The sequence below is a fragment of the Adiantum capillus-veneris genome, chromosome 29, assembly GCF_014529385.1.
Source record: "Adiantum capillus-veneris isolate H3 chromosome 29, ASM1452938v2, whole genome shotgun sequence".
NCBI lineage: Eukaryota > Viridiplantae > Streptophyta > Polypodiopsida > Polypodiales > Pteridaceae > Adiantum > Adiantum capillus-veneris.
The window spans coordinates 74,059,038-74,075,469 of NC_140959.1; the positions used below are offsets into that span (position 1 = coordinate 74,059,038).

General features: G+C 45.4%; 1 protein-coding gene and 1 pseudogene across 7 annotated transcripts in view; both read right to left on the minus strand.

Annotated features, from left to right (window-relative positions):
- Positions 1 to 16,432, minus strand: part of LOC147419409 (Pseudouridine synthase family protein) — a 142,200-nt gene that overhangs the window by 105,667 nt on the left and 20,101 nt on the right. The window lies entirely within an intron of this gene.
- Positions 8,040 to 16,410, minus strand: LOC147419410 (uncharacterized; annotated as a pseudogene). The gene is made up of 6 exons (XR_015187185.1): positions 10,418 to 16,410; positions 10,220 to 10,351; positions 9,913 to 10,125; positions 9,548 to 9,788; positions 9,052 to 9,407; positions 8,040 to 8,885 (listed from the first exon to the last, which is right to left on the minus strand). The product of XR_015187185.1 is annotated as an uncharacterized LOC147419410 (transcript).

Genomic DNA, 16,432 nt, shown 5'->3' on the forward strand with positions numbered 1-16,432 from the left:
CATCTTGTGACGCATCAGGGGCACCCGTAACCCGGCCCTTTCCACCGAACTTACGGAAACTCCTTCGCGATGTTTACCGTCACCCATCAAATGACACATCAGAGTTGTCCGTTCTTGATGGCATTTCCTGTAGCTATAATCTTTTAACAACTCTTAGTGTACACATTAAAATATCCTAATTTCATAAAAAGAAATTAATCATTAAAAATAAGAAATAGTCCAATTAGCAACATCCCTCTGGCTTCTAAACAGTTGACCTCAACTGTAGTACTTGGACATATACCTCCAATATCTCGGGATAAGCTGCTAATTCCTCCTGAGTCATCCACTGAGCATCTAAGTTCAAATAATTCTTGAACTTAACCAAATACTTCCGTGTTATCTTTCCGGACTTAAGGGGCCGCTCCTATTGACTTACAATCTGCTCCGGTTGGAGTATTTCTTCTGTTTCCTCAACCTCAGGAGGTTCCTCAGCACTTGGCTGACTCGGAGGCGGTCCCACATACGGCCTGAGTAAACTGACATGGAAAGCATTGTGGATCCTCCAATTAGGCGGTAGCTGTAATCGAAATGTAACATCATTCACTTGCTCAGTGATCTTAAACGGCCCATAATAACGGGTAGAAAGTTTTACCACCTTCCCCTTATGAGACACTTGTTTCTTAAGTCTTGCCTTCTCAAACTTGAGTAAGACTAACTGCCCGACCGTTAAGTCGAGATTCCTCTTGTGCTTGTCTGCAGCTTTCTTATGCTTTTCTTGAGAGCGTAGAATAGCTCTCCTCACTTGCGCGTAGGCTGTGTCCAAAGCCCGGACAAATTCGTATGCTGCGAAAATCTTATCCTTAGTTAAAAGGATAGGTGGAAGCAAAGGCTTACCATAAAGTATCTCAAAAGGTGCTTTCCCCATCAATGAGTGTATGGTATTGTTATACGCATACTCGACAAGAGGCAAATATTTCTCCCAGTCAGATTGCCGGTCTGACACATAAGCTTTTAACATATCCAATACTGTGGAATTGGCTATCTCACTTTGCCCGTCCGTTTGAGGATGGTAGGCAGATGAAAAATTCAGCTTTGTACCAAGATTATCCATCAAGGCACGCCAAAAATTTCCTGTCATGCGAGGATCTCGATCGCTCACAATAGACTTAGGCATTCCATGATGCTTAAAGATCTGTGCTAGAAAGACCCTAGCCATATGATCTGCTTTGATCGTTTTCTTGACTGGTATAAAGTGTGCTTGCTTGCTAAACCTGTCCACAATGGTCCAGATCGCGTCATTTCCAATCTGAGTTCTAGGGAGGTCGATGATGAAGTCCATGGCAATACTTTCCCAAGGTTCATTAGGCACAGGCAAAGGTTGTAGCAGCCCAGGCGTCTTATGCCGATCATACTTCACTTTTTGGCAAACCAAACATTCCCTAACATACTTATCAATGTCTGCTTTAAGGCTAGGCCAAAAGAAATATCTTTCCATTGCTAAGGTCAGAGAGAGAATACCCCGATGACCCGCATAAGGCGAAGCATGTGCTTCATCCATGATCTTCTTTCTTAATGGTACCGCCACACATATGGCCTAATGGTGGTAGAGATAACCGTCCCGAATGGAATAGGGAAACTCATTCTCTCCACGATGTAGCTTTTCCCAAATGGTGGAGAAGTCTGGATCATTCGGATACAAATCCGGTAGTGCTTCTAATTCTTGGTGATACACCGAAGTGATAGCGTTCACCCTTGGCCGCCTAGACAATGCGTCTGCGACCACATTCTTACTCCCAGCCGTGTGAAGGATCTGGAAGTGAAACATAGACAAAAAGTTTGCCCATCTCATCTGCTTCTCAGATAGTTTCCTTTGCGTAAGAAAATACCGCAAACTCTGGTGATCAGTCTTGATCACAAAATCCGCTCCTAGCACATAGTGCTTCCATTTGGATAAGGCGTGAATCACAGCCGTGAGTTCCTTTTCGTAGATTGATGCATGCAACTCTGCATCCTTAAGCCGTCTGCTTTCGTAGGCCACTGCATGGCCTTCTTGGTTTAACACTGCTCCGATGCAATCGCCTAAAGCATCGCAGTGAACCTCAAATGGTTTTCTTAAGTCAGGCACTATCAAAATAGGCCCATGGCTTAGCAAGTACTTGAGCCGATCAAAAGCTCCTTGTTGTCTCGATCCCCATCTGAAAGGAATCTTCTTCTTTTTCAAGTCATGAAGTGGTCCTACTACATGAGCAAATCCTGGGACAAACCTTCGATAATATGAACATAATCCCAGGAAACTACGTACATCATGTACCGTAGTGGGAATAGGCCAATCTTCTACCAGCTGATCTTGGCAGGATCCATACTCACTTGATTGTGAGAGACTATATGGCCGAGATAGTGTATCTCTGAGAGAAAGAACTCCCTCTTCTTTGCATTCACATGCAACTCATGCTTTCGCAATTCTTGAAACACTAAGTCTAAGTGCTTCCGATGTTCCTCTTTTGACTTAGAGAAGATGAGTATCTCGTCAAAGAATACTCCCATAAAAGCTCGATACGGGCTGAAAATGCGGTCCATCATGCGATTGAATGTCGCAGGAGCATTGGTCAAGCCGAAAGGCATTACCAAAAATTCATATAGTCCAAAGGTTGTGCGGAAAGCAGTCTTATGGACATCCTCAAGGGCGATCCGTATCTGATGATACCCACTCTTTAAGTCTATGCGACTAAAGACACTTGCACCCTGCAACTTATCAAGTATATCATCAATCCGAGGGATCGGAAGGCGATTCTTGATTGTGATCTTGTTTAAAGACCGATAGTCTATGCACATTCGAAACGTGCCATCTTTCTTCTGCACCAGTAGAACTGGAGAGCAGTAGGGTGAAGCACTGGGCCGTACTAACCCTTTTTCTAGAAGCTCGTTGACTTGCTTCAGAATTTCCTCTTGCTGAGCAAGACTCACCCGTTAAGGGGGTTGTTGGGAGGCGAGCTACCCGGTATGAGATCTATGCGGCGATCTTCCGGGCGTACCGGAGGGAGTTCATCAGGAAGTATAATCAGGAGAGTAAGATGGAGATGAGATAGAGATGTCCTTGCTCTCGTCTAGCAAAGAGAGCGCTTTTTCCTGGCCTTTCCTTGAAGTAGGCCGTTCATTCCGATCCGAAGATCCTTTGTGCACCTCGGCACGTTCTTCTTCTCTTGCCTCCTGTGGTCTCACGCCAACAGTGTTGTCTGGATGCTTGGCTGCATCAGTTCCATTCGTTTTCTTCATTCCGCCCAAAAGCTTTTGGACATCTGGCAACAGTAAAATTTGTTGCAACTCCGCAAGCTGAGCTTGCACTTGTTGAAGCTCCTCTTCAATGCTTCTCCCTTGGCTCGACATGGTTCTTCCCGGAATCGTCCTTCTTTGCAGAGAAACAGAGGAGTCCGAGCTCTGATACCACTGTCACAAAACGGGACCGTACACGAGCACTTGGAAAATCTGAAAATTATAATTCTTTGAAAACATGAGAGAAGGGAGAAGATCGACACAGTATTGGGGACCAAAAGATGGGCTGGTCCCCCCCCCCGTTAAGAGTATTCTTTTATTCAGGGAGAATTCTTAACAAGCACGAGAACCCGAGGAAACCCCTCCGTTCTGTAATCTTAGACCCGAAGGTCGTGCTTCCCCGTAAAGGGCTTGGGCACAAGGCCGTTCCTTCCCGTAAGGGACTTAGGCGCGAAGCCGTACTTTCCCGTAAGGGACTTAGGCGTGAAGCCGTACTTCCCGTGAAGGGCCTTCCCGTAAGACGGGAGATTCCTGCAAAACAAACCACACAAACACGCGACAACAATTCGTATGGCGAATCCACAATAGATACCTGTCACTCTTGCGCGGGAAAAAGCGACTTCCGTGCTTCGTAGTCTCGCCATCTCTTGCGGCGGCAGAGTCTTCTCTTGCTGACGTTGGTACCCCCTTTGAGTGAGGGTATGTGGTGCTTTTATAGCTCCCTGGCCACGGCACGAATAGCTACTCGCATAGAGATCGCCGCCGTTTTTTTTTTTTTTTTTTTTTTTTGCGCTATTCTACCCACAGTGGTTCAATTAAAAATAAGAAATAGTCCAATTAGCAACAGTGGTTCTTGTGGTTCTTTCTATGAGTGATACAGAACACTACCAAAGCTCTGATACCAATGTAAACTGCAACGGAATGAATGTTGAACTTTGCTCAAGATGAGTGCTTCGACTGTGCTCAAGGTTCCTTTTTTCTTATGGAAGGGAGAGCCTTCCGTTCTTAATGAGAGAGTGCAATGGACACAAACAAAGTGAATGAACACTGTGAATGAAGGTGTTGAGACTAAGAGATAGAGAGAGAAGAATACGACACTAGAATGTTGTCACAACCCTCCTCCAAAGGCCCCACTCTCTTTGGCGAGAGCGGTCTACTTATGATTGCACAAATATCTACAATGCTTGGACTTGCCGACGATGAGGACGACGACGAGACGGGCTGAAATCTGAGAGTGCTAATGGCTGAAATCTGCAAATTTTTCTCTGCTGAATTCTGACTCTATGTTGATGACGATGTCAATGACGACGATGCGACGACGATGCTGAAAACGCAGATGCTGAAATCTGCGTTTTCCGGGCTGAATCTGCAAACTTCGCAGAATCTGACCGTGCGGCGAGGATCTGCGAGGTTCGGGGGTTGTTCTGCGGTGTCTAAAGGCTGTAAACTGAAAACACTGGTCTTAGGGCTGATTCCATCGCGAAGATCTGCAAAAACGCTGAGGTTGTTCTGCAAACCAAAAACGCTAGGGCTGAATTCTGTTGTCTGGTCAAATCTGCTATGGATCTGCTCATGCAACTGCTAACGCTAGGGGATCTGCTGTCTTGTGGTCACCGAGGCTGCTCTGCAATGCAAAAACGCCAAGGCTAATCTGGAACTGAAAACGCTAGGCCTTCTGTTGAGAGAAAACGCCAGAGTTGTCACGGGTGTTGGTCTTGCTGAGAAGTTGCCTGTTGAGCAAGGTGCTCCTACTGCCTCTTCTCTTGCTGAATTTTCCGTCCAAAAACGTTGTGTTGCTGAGTCTCGGAACCACTGGAATGCTTCCTTGATTCGCTGATATGTTGGCTGCAAAACCGCTGTAATGCACGCTGGAAAACGCTGCAATGCAGGGACTGAAATCGCTGATCTGAAGGTTCATTAACGTTGGTCCTGCATGCTGAAAAACGCCAAGCCTTAGAACTGAAAAACGCTGAACTGCAATGCTCCAAACGCTGAGGTTCTTTGGTCTTGGTTCTTGTTGAGAAGATACTCCAGAGGGCCTGCTATACGGGGTGCCTGTGCTCACCTTCTTGCTTCCCCAGATAGTGCTAGCCTTAGGTTGCTTATATATTATCTTAGCAAAATTGCCCTACCTAGTTCCCAACAAAAGTCACTTAACAAATAAGTGAAAAATGTCAAAAATACGAAAAATGGATTTAATGCACTGGAAAATTCCTCTAATGGATTCTGATGGGAATGCTTATGATCATGCTGTGTGCAACCGGAGAATATGCATCTAATCTACGTGACTGGTCATGCACGGTCTGCGAACACTCACAAAAGTGCCAGATCACTTCCTATTCTAGACTGACTCAACGCACTGAACCCTTGTCATGCTGTAGCTTGTCCACGGACACATAGGGTTGGATGTGTCACGTGACAGAGGAAGTTCCATGCAATCCTTATCAAGAATGTTGAACTTTGCTCAAGATGAGTGCTCCGAACTATGCTCAAGGGTTCCTTTTACCTACGGAAGGGAGAGCCTTCCGTTCCTTTAGTGAGAGAATGCAAATGATCACAAACAAAGTGGTAAACACTGTGAATGAAGGTGCTGAGACTGAGAGATAGAGAGAAAACAATACGACACCAAAATGTTGTCAAACCCTCCTCCAAGGGCCCCACTCTCTATGGCGAGAGAGGTCTATGCTATTGATTGCACAAATCTCGTACAATGGTCTTAATGCAATGGACTTGCCGACGATGTCGACGACGATGAGGACGGCAACAAGACGGGCTGAAATCTGAAAACGCTAAGGGCTGAAATCTGCAAATCTTGTATCTGCTGAATTCTGACTCTATGTCGATGACGACGGTAATGACGACGACGCGACAACGATGCGCTGAAAACGCAGGTGCTGAAATCTGGGAATAGCGCGCTGAATCTGCAAACTTGGCTGATCTGACCGTGCGGCGAGGATCTGCTGTGGAAAGGTGAGATCTGCGAGGTTTGGGGGCTGCGGTGCGGAGTCTGACTGTTGAAAACTGAAAACGCTACTCCTAGGGATGGTTTTGTCACCGGGAATCTGCAAAACGCTGATGTAGATCTGCAATTGCAAAAACGCTAGGCTGATCTGTGGTCTGCAAAACGCAAGGGCTGATCTGATGAAAAAAGCTAGGCTGGTCCTGAGTCAAAACGCTGGTCTTGCTGAGAAGGTGCACTGTGAGTGGTTGGACTCCTGTTGCCTCTTCTCCCAGAAAGTACTAGCGCTAGCTTTCTTATATATTAGCTTGCCAAAGTTGCCCTACCTTATTCCCAACAAAGTCATTTAATATTAATAAGTGAAAAATGGCTAAAATAGGGAAAATGGTTCTATGCACTGTAAAATGCCTGATGGGTATTGACTGTAATCTGATGATCATGCTGTGTGCAACCAGAGGAAATGCAACTACTCTTAGTGTCTGGACATGCACGGTCTGCGAACAGACTCACAAAGGTACAAGAAACTTCCTAAGCTAACTGAACCCTTGTCATGAAATAGCTTGTCCACATGCACATAGGGTTAGATGTGCACGTGACAAAAGTCAAACACTCTAGCCTCAAAAAATTTATCAAGCAATACATTGTTGACTTTATGTCCCTATGGATTATATGGAGCAACCACTCCTGACGTGCACAACTACTGAAGTATCCCTCAAATGTCTTAATATCTTCTAGCATACTGGCACAAGGTGGGAGGGTTCACCACATAGACCTAGGTTGTGTTCAAAACCTTGCTGAAGCAGCAATTCTCAGTTACCCAGCTGAAGGGATTGGGACAGAGACGTAGTTATTAGACACATCATTTTGAGCCAGAAAGGAGTCATTGGTAGCCTCCTGTAAGCTTGTTATAGGAGAGGTCCAAAATTCTATGATTCTAAAATGCATTAAATTCAATATTGGGATGGCACCCACCAGCAAGCTGAGCCCTAACCTCAACATGATTATGACAGTGACATAACTCATATCTTCGGGTATGTTTCCTTTACATCTGGTGAAAAGGCCTTCCCTTTGTGTCTACTAAAAATAACTCGTAAAGAGAGAGAGAGAGAGAGATGCTCAAAATAGGCAGACAAAGACAAAGATGAGAGAGAGAGAGAGAGTGTAGGTAGTAGTGGTGGCACTTTTTAAAAAGATGAACTTGTTAACAAGTGCTGCTTATTTGTTTGTTTTAATCAATTGCTTGTTAACAAGAGTAATTTCTTTTGGGATCCGATCGACAAAAAAGGGGACGATTGCAGGGCCATGAGATATAGAGGCCTTTAACAACCAAACGCCCCCCAGACCGCAGCCTGCGTCGTTTGGAGGTGCAGAGAGTAACCACTGCTTGGACTTCTTAATACTCCCCCTGTAAAGAACCACAAGGGTCTGGGCCATGAGTAAAAACAACACTTTTCAATCATTCAATACTCCCCCCGCGAATAACCATAAGGGTCCGGGCCATAGTTGACACGTACGGTCACGTACGATGGTTACACGTACGAAGACGTGCGGTACTAATCGAACTAAAAAAAATTAGACGTACGTTGAAGTAACGTACGATGCAAAAAAATAAATCATATATTTTTCAGAGCTTTTACTCTATTATGAGTAACTACTTAGTATTAAGTACATACAACTTAAAGGAGATGTCTTACAAGTAAGAACATTAAAGATTTGGCCATGCACATTGGAAACGGCAATGTTGATCATGATTGCATTTGATTTCATAATTCATTACATAAGTAGAGAGTCGAGGCTCGAGAGATACAAGTGACAAAAAGTAGTGACACAACTCATAGTCTCATGGCCCATGGGTGCAAACTTTAAAGCATAAAGAGAGAGTTCTAAGTGCTCATATCGCTCTCATCACCGGAGTTGTGGTCCGAGCTTGAGCTAGAGGTAGCTGCATCATCCTCATCACTACTTGCATCAGATGCACTAGATGCAAGACCATAATCTCCCTCACTAAGGATGTTGCCCTCATCATCAAACTCTGGCTCTCTAGGATCCGCAGGCCTAGAAATGGACACATTCTCCAAAGTGATGTCCGCCATAGTAGATCCGCTACCTTAGCCTCGTCGCACATAGGTCCTGGGTGTCCGTGCCGACGCTCTTCCACTCCCACGAGCAACCAAAGTGGAAGCTCCTCTACCTGTAGTTGCCAAAGCTCGCACAACCACCTTCTTGCGGGACCGTGTGCGAGAGACACAGCGATCAATCTCTTCCAACTCCAAGTAGAGGTCTCGAAATATTTGCTCCTCCTCTGGATCGCGATCTTTGTTGAGACTCTTAAGAGTCTCAATGGAGAGCTTGCATTCATCTACATTCACCTATTTGTCATTTACAACATGCAAGAAGATTAATGGAGTTAGCAATTTGGCATGCCAAAAATATGAGCACATGATACATCATACATATTACATCATACATGTGAAAGCATAAATAAAGAGTATGATGTAGCCAACTCAATTACCTGCCTAGCCATTGGCATCTCATGCATGGACCTCAACATGCGTAAATTGGAGCGACAATAGATAAGCCGCTCCAATTGCTTCGTAGAAAGCTTGTTGCGGATCTTAGTGTGTATAAGAGAATATGCCGACCAATTCCACTCACATGCACCCGATAAGCAATCCTAGAGCACATAGATGATAGAAGAGAGGCATGAGATTTGAATTGTGGGAATTGAGAGGTGACTTATGTCACATGAATGATGAATGTCAAATGATGACATGATTGAGATTATAAATTTATAATTTATGGTATGGTATTATGTATAATTATTAATATATATGATATACCTGTCCAAGAACCCTCAATGCCACCCTTTGAAGGTGAGGCAATTGATAGCCAAAACATTCCAACCAAAAAAGAGGCTTCACTAACGAATCCCTCTTCCAACACACCGAGGAAGCGAATGCCGTGCCTCTTTGGTTTCCATAGTTGATGAGCTCTTGGAGAAACTCTCCATGGTGTTCTTCATTGAGTATCTTTGGAACGTACTTGTCGCGCTCCTCTTGAAGTGCTTGATCCGCAAAGATGGATGGCTTTTTGAAAGCCAGATGCAAGAGGGTAGCAAAGCCATGGATTGGTCGCCTCATCCAATCCCACCGCTTTTTAACAAGGAAGAGAATGTCATCTCTCTTTGGAGAGTCCTCAAACACATCACTACAAAGAGAGAGAGAAAGATAGTCAAGCATGGAAGGGTAGAACCGTAGATGGAAAAAGACAACTTACAATGTACATAAATCATAAGGTGAAATGTTTACCGTGAACCATTGGGTGCTCCATCAAGAATGGTGGATCTCTCAATCTCCTTGTAAGCCTCCTCCATGAAGTGGTAAAGGAGACCTATGGTAGACCCTTCCATGTCGGTCATCCGAAGCACCTTATACAATGTCAGTACCACCATGACAAGACCCTTGACCTCTTGCCAAAACTCCTCTTTCAAGCAAAGCCGTTGGATGGCCTTTGCATCTTGTTAGGATGATTGGGTCTCTTCTTCAATCCATGCTTTGAACTCATCCGAGACCATTGTCTTTTGCAAGTTGGTTTGCACATCATAGAGGCGCTCAAGGAGGAGCCACATAGCGGCAAAGCGTGTGGCGGAAGGCTTCTTCAACTCCAAGCCAGAGTAAGTGCGATATATCGCAAGTACTCACCTTTTTGTTGATGAAGTTGACGATGGAGAGGGCTTGGGATAGAATGTCCTTCACCCAAGGTAGGTCACCAATGTCCTCCAAGAGGAGGTCAATGCAATGTGATGCACATGGAGTCCATACTATGTGTGGATACTCCGCCTCTAGCTTTTTGGCCATGGAAGCACAATTGGAGGCATTGTCGATGATTACTTGAATGACGTTGCTTGGACCGATCTACATACGGAGAAAGAAGGGAAAGTGAGAAGAGCCAAGGCAAAAGACAAAATTGAAAATAGTAGATACTTGAGAGTGGAATCAAAAATTTTACCTCTTTTATGGCTTGACGAATGTGGCCGTAAATGAAGGCACCCGTGACCTTTTTCCCCCTTGCTCCCGCATCAACCGCTCGCAAGAAGTAGGTGCCAAGAGGGCATGAGACAAGGATATTAATGATTCCCCTCTTCTTGCGGTCACTCCATCCATCGGTGAGAATAGAGCAACCATACTTTACCCATCCGGCACGCACGGGGTCAAGAGACTTGTCGATTCATGCCCTCTCTTCATCAAGCTTCTTGGTGCGCATGTCATGGTATGACACTCCCGTCCACCCTTCACATGGACCAACCGCGGCAATAGCCTTCACCATGCGTTTCCAACGATCCGTGCGAAGAATATGAAAAGAGAGATTGCACTCAATGATGGTGCGTGCAATCTCTATCTCCGCTTGTCGTTGCCTCTCTTTGAGGAAAGACAATGGACCGGAAGTTCCACCCACCGTTTGTGCAAGAGTAGCTTGCTTTGGAGGCCGCCCACCATGACTTCTTTTGCTCTTCTTTGAGACGCTACCACCCTCGGTGGAGGCCATGGTAGCGGCGCCGGATGCAACAGACATTGATGGAGAAGCATCCTCTCCCGAATCGGAGAGATCATGGTCGGGCGAAACCACCTCCTCCGATGCCTTTGCAACCCCCTTGCGCGTCTTCAAGGGGAGATACTTTTCTTTGCACTCTTGGAGAATGTCGTCGGGGATATTCGGACAAGGACCCGCTTCCCCTCCCATCTTGGTCAAGTGGATGATAAGGCGGGTGGAGCTTGAGGTCATGGTCTTCCGGCAATATTTGCAATACCATTTGCAAACATTTCGCTTGTTCTTCACCCTTTCAAAGTAGCGGCAATGCTTGTTGAAGGCTTCATGAAGAGCGGGCGGCATTATGGAGAGCTTGAGGGATGGGGAGTGATGAGAGAACTTTAGAGTAATGTAGAGCTTGAAGGAGATGGATGGAGATGAAGGGAGCTTAAGGAATAATGGAGAGCTTTAAGGAGATGAAGGGAGCTTGAAGCCTTGATGGAGAGCTTGAAGGAGATGAAGGGAGCTTGAAGCCTTGATGGAGTGCCAAAGCTTGAAGCCTTGGCCCTTGATGAATGGAGAGAGCTTGAGGGAGCTTGAGTAGGGAAGGAGATGAATGAGAGAGCTTGAGGAATATATGGAGAAGAAGAGAGGGTGGCCAACCTTATATAGGTTTTGAGGAGAGAGGGAGAAGAGTTAAAGAGAGAGCATGCTTCAAAATTCAAATTCCATGTGCCATGGCCATGGCCCATGTGGCTTTGACATTTGTGTGTGTGTGTGTGTGTGTGTGTGTGTGTGTGTGGATGTTGGGGGTGGGATGGCACATTGGCTTATGATGCCCCAAGGGCCAAGGCTCCGAGGCCCCCAACGTTCAAGTTTTAGCGTTCAAAAACTGCCAGCACGTGGCGCTACAAAACCGGTGTAAAAACGGTCAAAAAAGTCCGCCAACGGTCTTTTTTTTTTTATCGGACGGAACGGACGGGACGGAACGGACGGATCGTTCCGTTCGACGGACGTGGACAACCCTGGTCCGGGCCATGAGTATGAATAAACATTCTCAAACATCATTTCTTACTACTCCACCTGGGAGTAAAATCACCAATCATTGAAACCAGTATTAAAACCAGAGTCAAACAATTCAAATCGGCACCAAGACAGGTTCAAAACAAATACCATCCATTGCAAACAAATTCCAAACAGGATCACTAAACAAGTTCTCAAACAAAACTCAAACTTAAAAAGCAATTTCGACACCAGCCGAGCTCTAAAAGTCGACTGACTTGCCATCCTGAAACCTGCACCAAAAAAGTTAGGGTTAGGTTCCTTCCATAAGGTCATAGCTGACCGCACCACGGTCCATAAGCTCTTGGACAGACAGTGTTCCTGTGGCGGTGATGGTAGTCCCAAGACATAACAAGCACATCGGACCTCTGAGGTTATAGAAACCTACTGAGAGATGTCTAGGAATTTCAAGTTATAATCTGCTAGGGTTTCCATGGCAAGCATTTCAAGATACCCCACTCTGCCAGAAGTGGCCTTTTGAAGACGTTAATATAACATTTCATTTCATTTCATTTCTCTCTCTCTCTCTCTCTCTCTCTCTCTCTCTCTCTCTCTCTCTCTCTCTCTTCTTCAAAGCCCTGAAGAAGGGAACCAACTTGCAAATGCCGGCCGAGGGGCCTAAACCCTAAGAAGAACAAGTAACAGAAGAAGAAGTCCTACCAACTTATGGGGACCCCGTCCAATGGGGCCCCAAGTGACATAAAGATTAAAATAAAGCAGGACCCGCAGCTGATGACGTGGCAGTTTTCGAAAATTGCGTTGACCTGATGACGTGGCAGGCTGTACGGATTTCCCCGTTTTGTGTTGGCTAATGACATGAGAGTTGTACGGATTTCCGTAAATTACGCTGGCAGCTTTTTGGCATTGCTTTTGGACCAGAAGCTTTTGAGTTTTAAAGGCTTTTCATTGTAACTGTTTTTTAGGCCAAGGGCCTTTAAATATGAGGTTAGGGCTCATTCTCTAGCATGCTTCCTGGAGAAGGTGCAGAGTCTGGAGTACCGGCTCGTACTGTGTTGATGCAATATAAAGAAATACCGAAAGGGGCGCCAATGTTTGGGGCCAATACTCTCTGGGGTAGAATTCCGCCACTCCGTGTCGCGTATCGTCTCTCTCTCAGTTCAGTTGTTATTGAAGTGCTAAAAGTCTCTTCAGTCTGTTCTTTTCTATTGGCACGTGGTGCCCGTCTTGTGACATGTTGTGCAAAGTCTTTTGAGTGTGTTCTCCTTTACTTTTTAAGCTTTTAAGTCACTTGGGCCCCATCGGACGGGGTCCCGTAAGTTGGTGGGAACTCTTCTTTAAAAAGATAGGCCACTAGTCAAGACTTTGTAAGTCTGTAAAACTTCTTCTTCTTTTGTTGCTGCTTCTTCTTAGGGTTTTGGTCCCTTGGCCGGGATCTGAAGGTTGGCTCCGTTCTTCAGTAGCTTGACACGTCAGTAATTTGTGACACTCTCTCTCTCTCTCTCTCTCTCTCTCTCTCTCTCTCTCTCTCTCTCTCTCTCTCTCATTCATTTGTAGGCCAGATTGTCTCCCTCTGTCTCTCTCTCTATTTTGTCTACAGGTGCACGATTTCTCTTATTTGTGAGCAGGAGCACAATCGCTCTCAGATGGTCATCGCCGTTTGTGTGCATGAGTGGCCGTCTCATCAAGAAGGCGGCTTGTGAATGAGAAGCTTGCGTTGAGGCACTAGATTCATGGCCTGTGCAAGCAAATCATGGGGAGATGCAATATGAAGGAGTATGAAGGCCGGATATGGAATTTGTGGCATCTCGCAGTGTGGAGCTGTAACAAACTTGGACACCCCAAGTCAAGATTATACCGCGACACAACAGAGATTCACTTCAAGACACTTCACAAAAGACGACACGGCCCGGCATAGTTCCGTGCCAAGAGGTATTGGCCCCAAAGACTGGCGCCCCTTTCGTATTTCTTTTTATATTGATCTTTGAGCAAAGTACAACTCCCGCAAGTGCTCGCTCTCAGACTCTACGTCCAGATGCCCTGCAGAGTGAGTCCCCCTTGGGTTCATTATAAAGGCTACAAGGGATGCTAAAAACAGAGCCCCAAAATCTTTCAAAATCAAAAGCAGCTTGACCTAAAAGCTGCCAAATTCAGCCAGCGTAATTTTTGAAAATCAGTATGTACTTCCACGTCAGCAAATCAGCAGAAATTGCGGAGATCCGTATGGTACTACCACGTCAACGTGTCGGTGCGTTTTCTGGGGCCTGCTGCCACGTGGCATTTCTTGCCGCAAGGTGTGTGTCCGGGGGCCTACGACGTCACCAGTTTGTGACATACCCCCCTCTTCAAAGAATTGTAATCGCCCTTGATTACGCCTGCAAAACAGACAGAGGCCATAAACTGTCTTAGTAGACACTCCCAGTTAGTAACGACGCACTAGAGACAACACTTCTAGCACTTGTACAAAACGACAGTCACATCACCGGACATCACATGACAAATCACATACAAATTCATTCCAAATCTCAGACCATGATCAATCGGCAACGTATTTAGTAATCGCATCTAGATCCATTTGGGACCTCACGGATGGCCGAGTAACTAATCCTTATTGCAATTATGTCTATAGAGATTTATGAGACCGAAATGTTGCAATCACTTCGTCTTTCAATTCCTCCACTCAAACAAGTCAAGTACAAATCAATCATTTTCATTTTCGGGAATTCCGGTTATAAAGTCATGCAACAGAATACTTCTCAGCCCTAGAGTATCCCTGAATCCCAAAGGGGACATCAGTGACTCTATTCAAAATCCGGGTAATCCGTTGACAAAGGAGCGGAGTGACTCCCCTCTTGTGCAAACCCGTTGCACTAGATTCACCCTCGCTGAAGTCGGGGTTCTATCAGAGTAGACTATGCTAAACCGAATGCTTCAAGGTAAAGTTCCAAAATCTGAGTATCTGCTAGGTCCTCCTCCTCCATCCACTTCGCATCCAATGCATGATAGTTCTTGAATTTAACCAAGAACCGCCTAATCACTTTACCTTTTATCTTTTTGTCCTTGTGTGCCAAAATCCATCCTGGAACGAGTACCTCCTCGCTTTCCTCCACTTCGGGTTTCTCATCGGGATCCCCATCATCGGGCACATCGCCTTTAAAAGGCTTCAATAGACTCACATGAAGTGCATTGTGAATCTTCCAAGCATCGGGCAGCTTCAGTCTAAAGGAGACATCATTTATCTTTTCTTTTATTTGGAAAGGGCCATAATATCTCATGCTAAGCTTTGGAAAAACCGCTCCTTTCCCTTTTTCTTTCTTAGGCGTGCCTTCTCAAAACGTAAGAGCACCCAATCGTCTTCCTTTAATTTCAAATCGCAACGTTGTCAATCTGCTGCCTTCTTGTGTCGTTCCTGAGATTTCACTATAGCCTCTCGGACCTTGGCAAATGCAGTGTCCAAGTCCCTCGTGTACTAGTCGGCTTCAAAAATGTTATCTTTCGTGCTAAGGAAGGGTGGAACCTTCGGAGCACCTTCAATGATCTCGCCTTCCATGTTGAAGAGTGAATCGTGTTGTTGTAGGCAAATTCCACAAAAGGCAAATATTTCTCCCATTGAGCCTTCTGATCAGAGATGTAAGACTTGAATAAATCCAAAACAACTGAATTTGCAATCTCAGATTGCCCGTCTTTCTGCGAGTGGAAAGATGATGAGAATTGCAACCGTGTGCCAATGTTCTCCCAAATAGCCTTCCAAAACAAACTCGTGAAGCGGGGATCTCTGTCGGAGACTATTGTCTCAGGCATGCCATGTAGTCTGAATATTTGTGCAATGAACGGTCTCGCTAAATGATCCGGCTTGACTGTTTTCTTCACTGGAATGAAGTGAGCTTGCTTGCTAAATCTGTACATGACAATCCAAATGTCATCATGCCCACTCTGTGTCTTCGGGAGATCAAAAATGAAATCCATAGCAATACTTTCCTAGGGGCGGGTGGAAATGGGTAAAGGCTGTAACAATCCTTGTGCCTTATCCCTGTCAAACTTGACCTTCTGGCATACTAAACAACTACGAACAAATTCGTACACATCCTTCTTGAGTCTCGGCAAAAATTAGTAACGCTCAACACCTTTCAAGGTGGTGTCGATGCTACCGTGAACCGTAAAAAAGTGGACAATGGCACTCAATCAGAACCTTTTCCATCAACGCCCATGTAACGCACAATATCGTTTTCTTCATCAAGTAGCCATCCCGTATGGAATATCCCGCTACTACCTTCCCATTCTGTATTCAAGTGAATACATCCGAAAAATCCGGATCTACGGCGTTTTGATCAACCATGTCGTTGAAGCTTCTATGATAAATCGCGGAAATAGCCAAGACTAGCGGCTTCCGAGACAAAACATATGCCACCAAGTTCTTTTGTCCCTGAACATGGACAATCTAAAAGTGAAACTGTGACAAGATGTTAGCCCACCGCATCTGCTTTTCCGAAAGCTGCTTCTGTGACAAGAAGTAGCGTAAACTCTGATGATCAGTGAAGACTCTGAAGTCGGCTCCAAGTAGGTAATGTCGCCACTGAGTAAGAGCATGGATCACTGCCAAAAAGCTCTTTCTCATAAATTTGTGCTGTCAATTCTGGCCTTGAAAACAATCGGCTTTCATAGGCAATCACACGG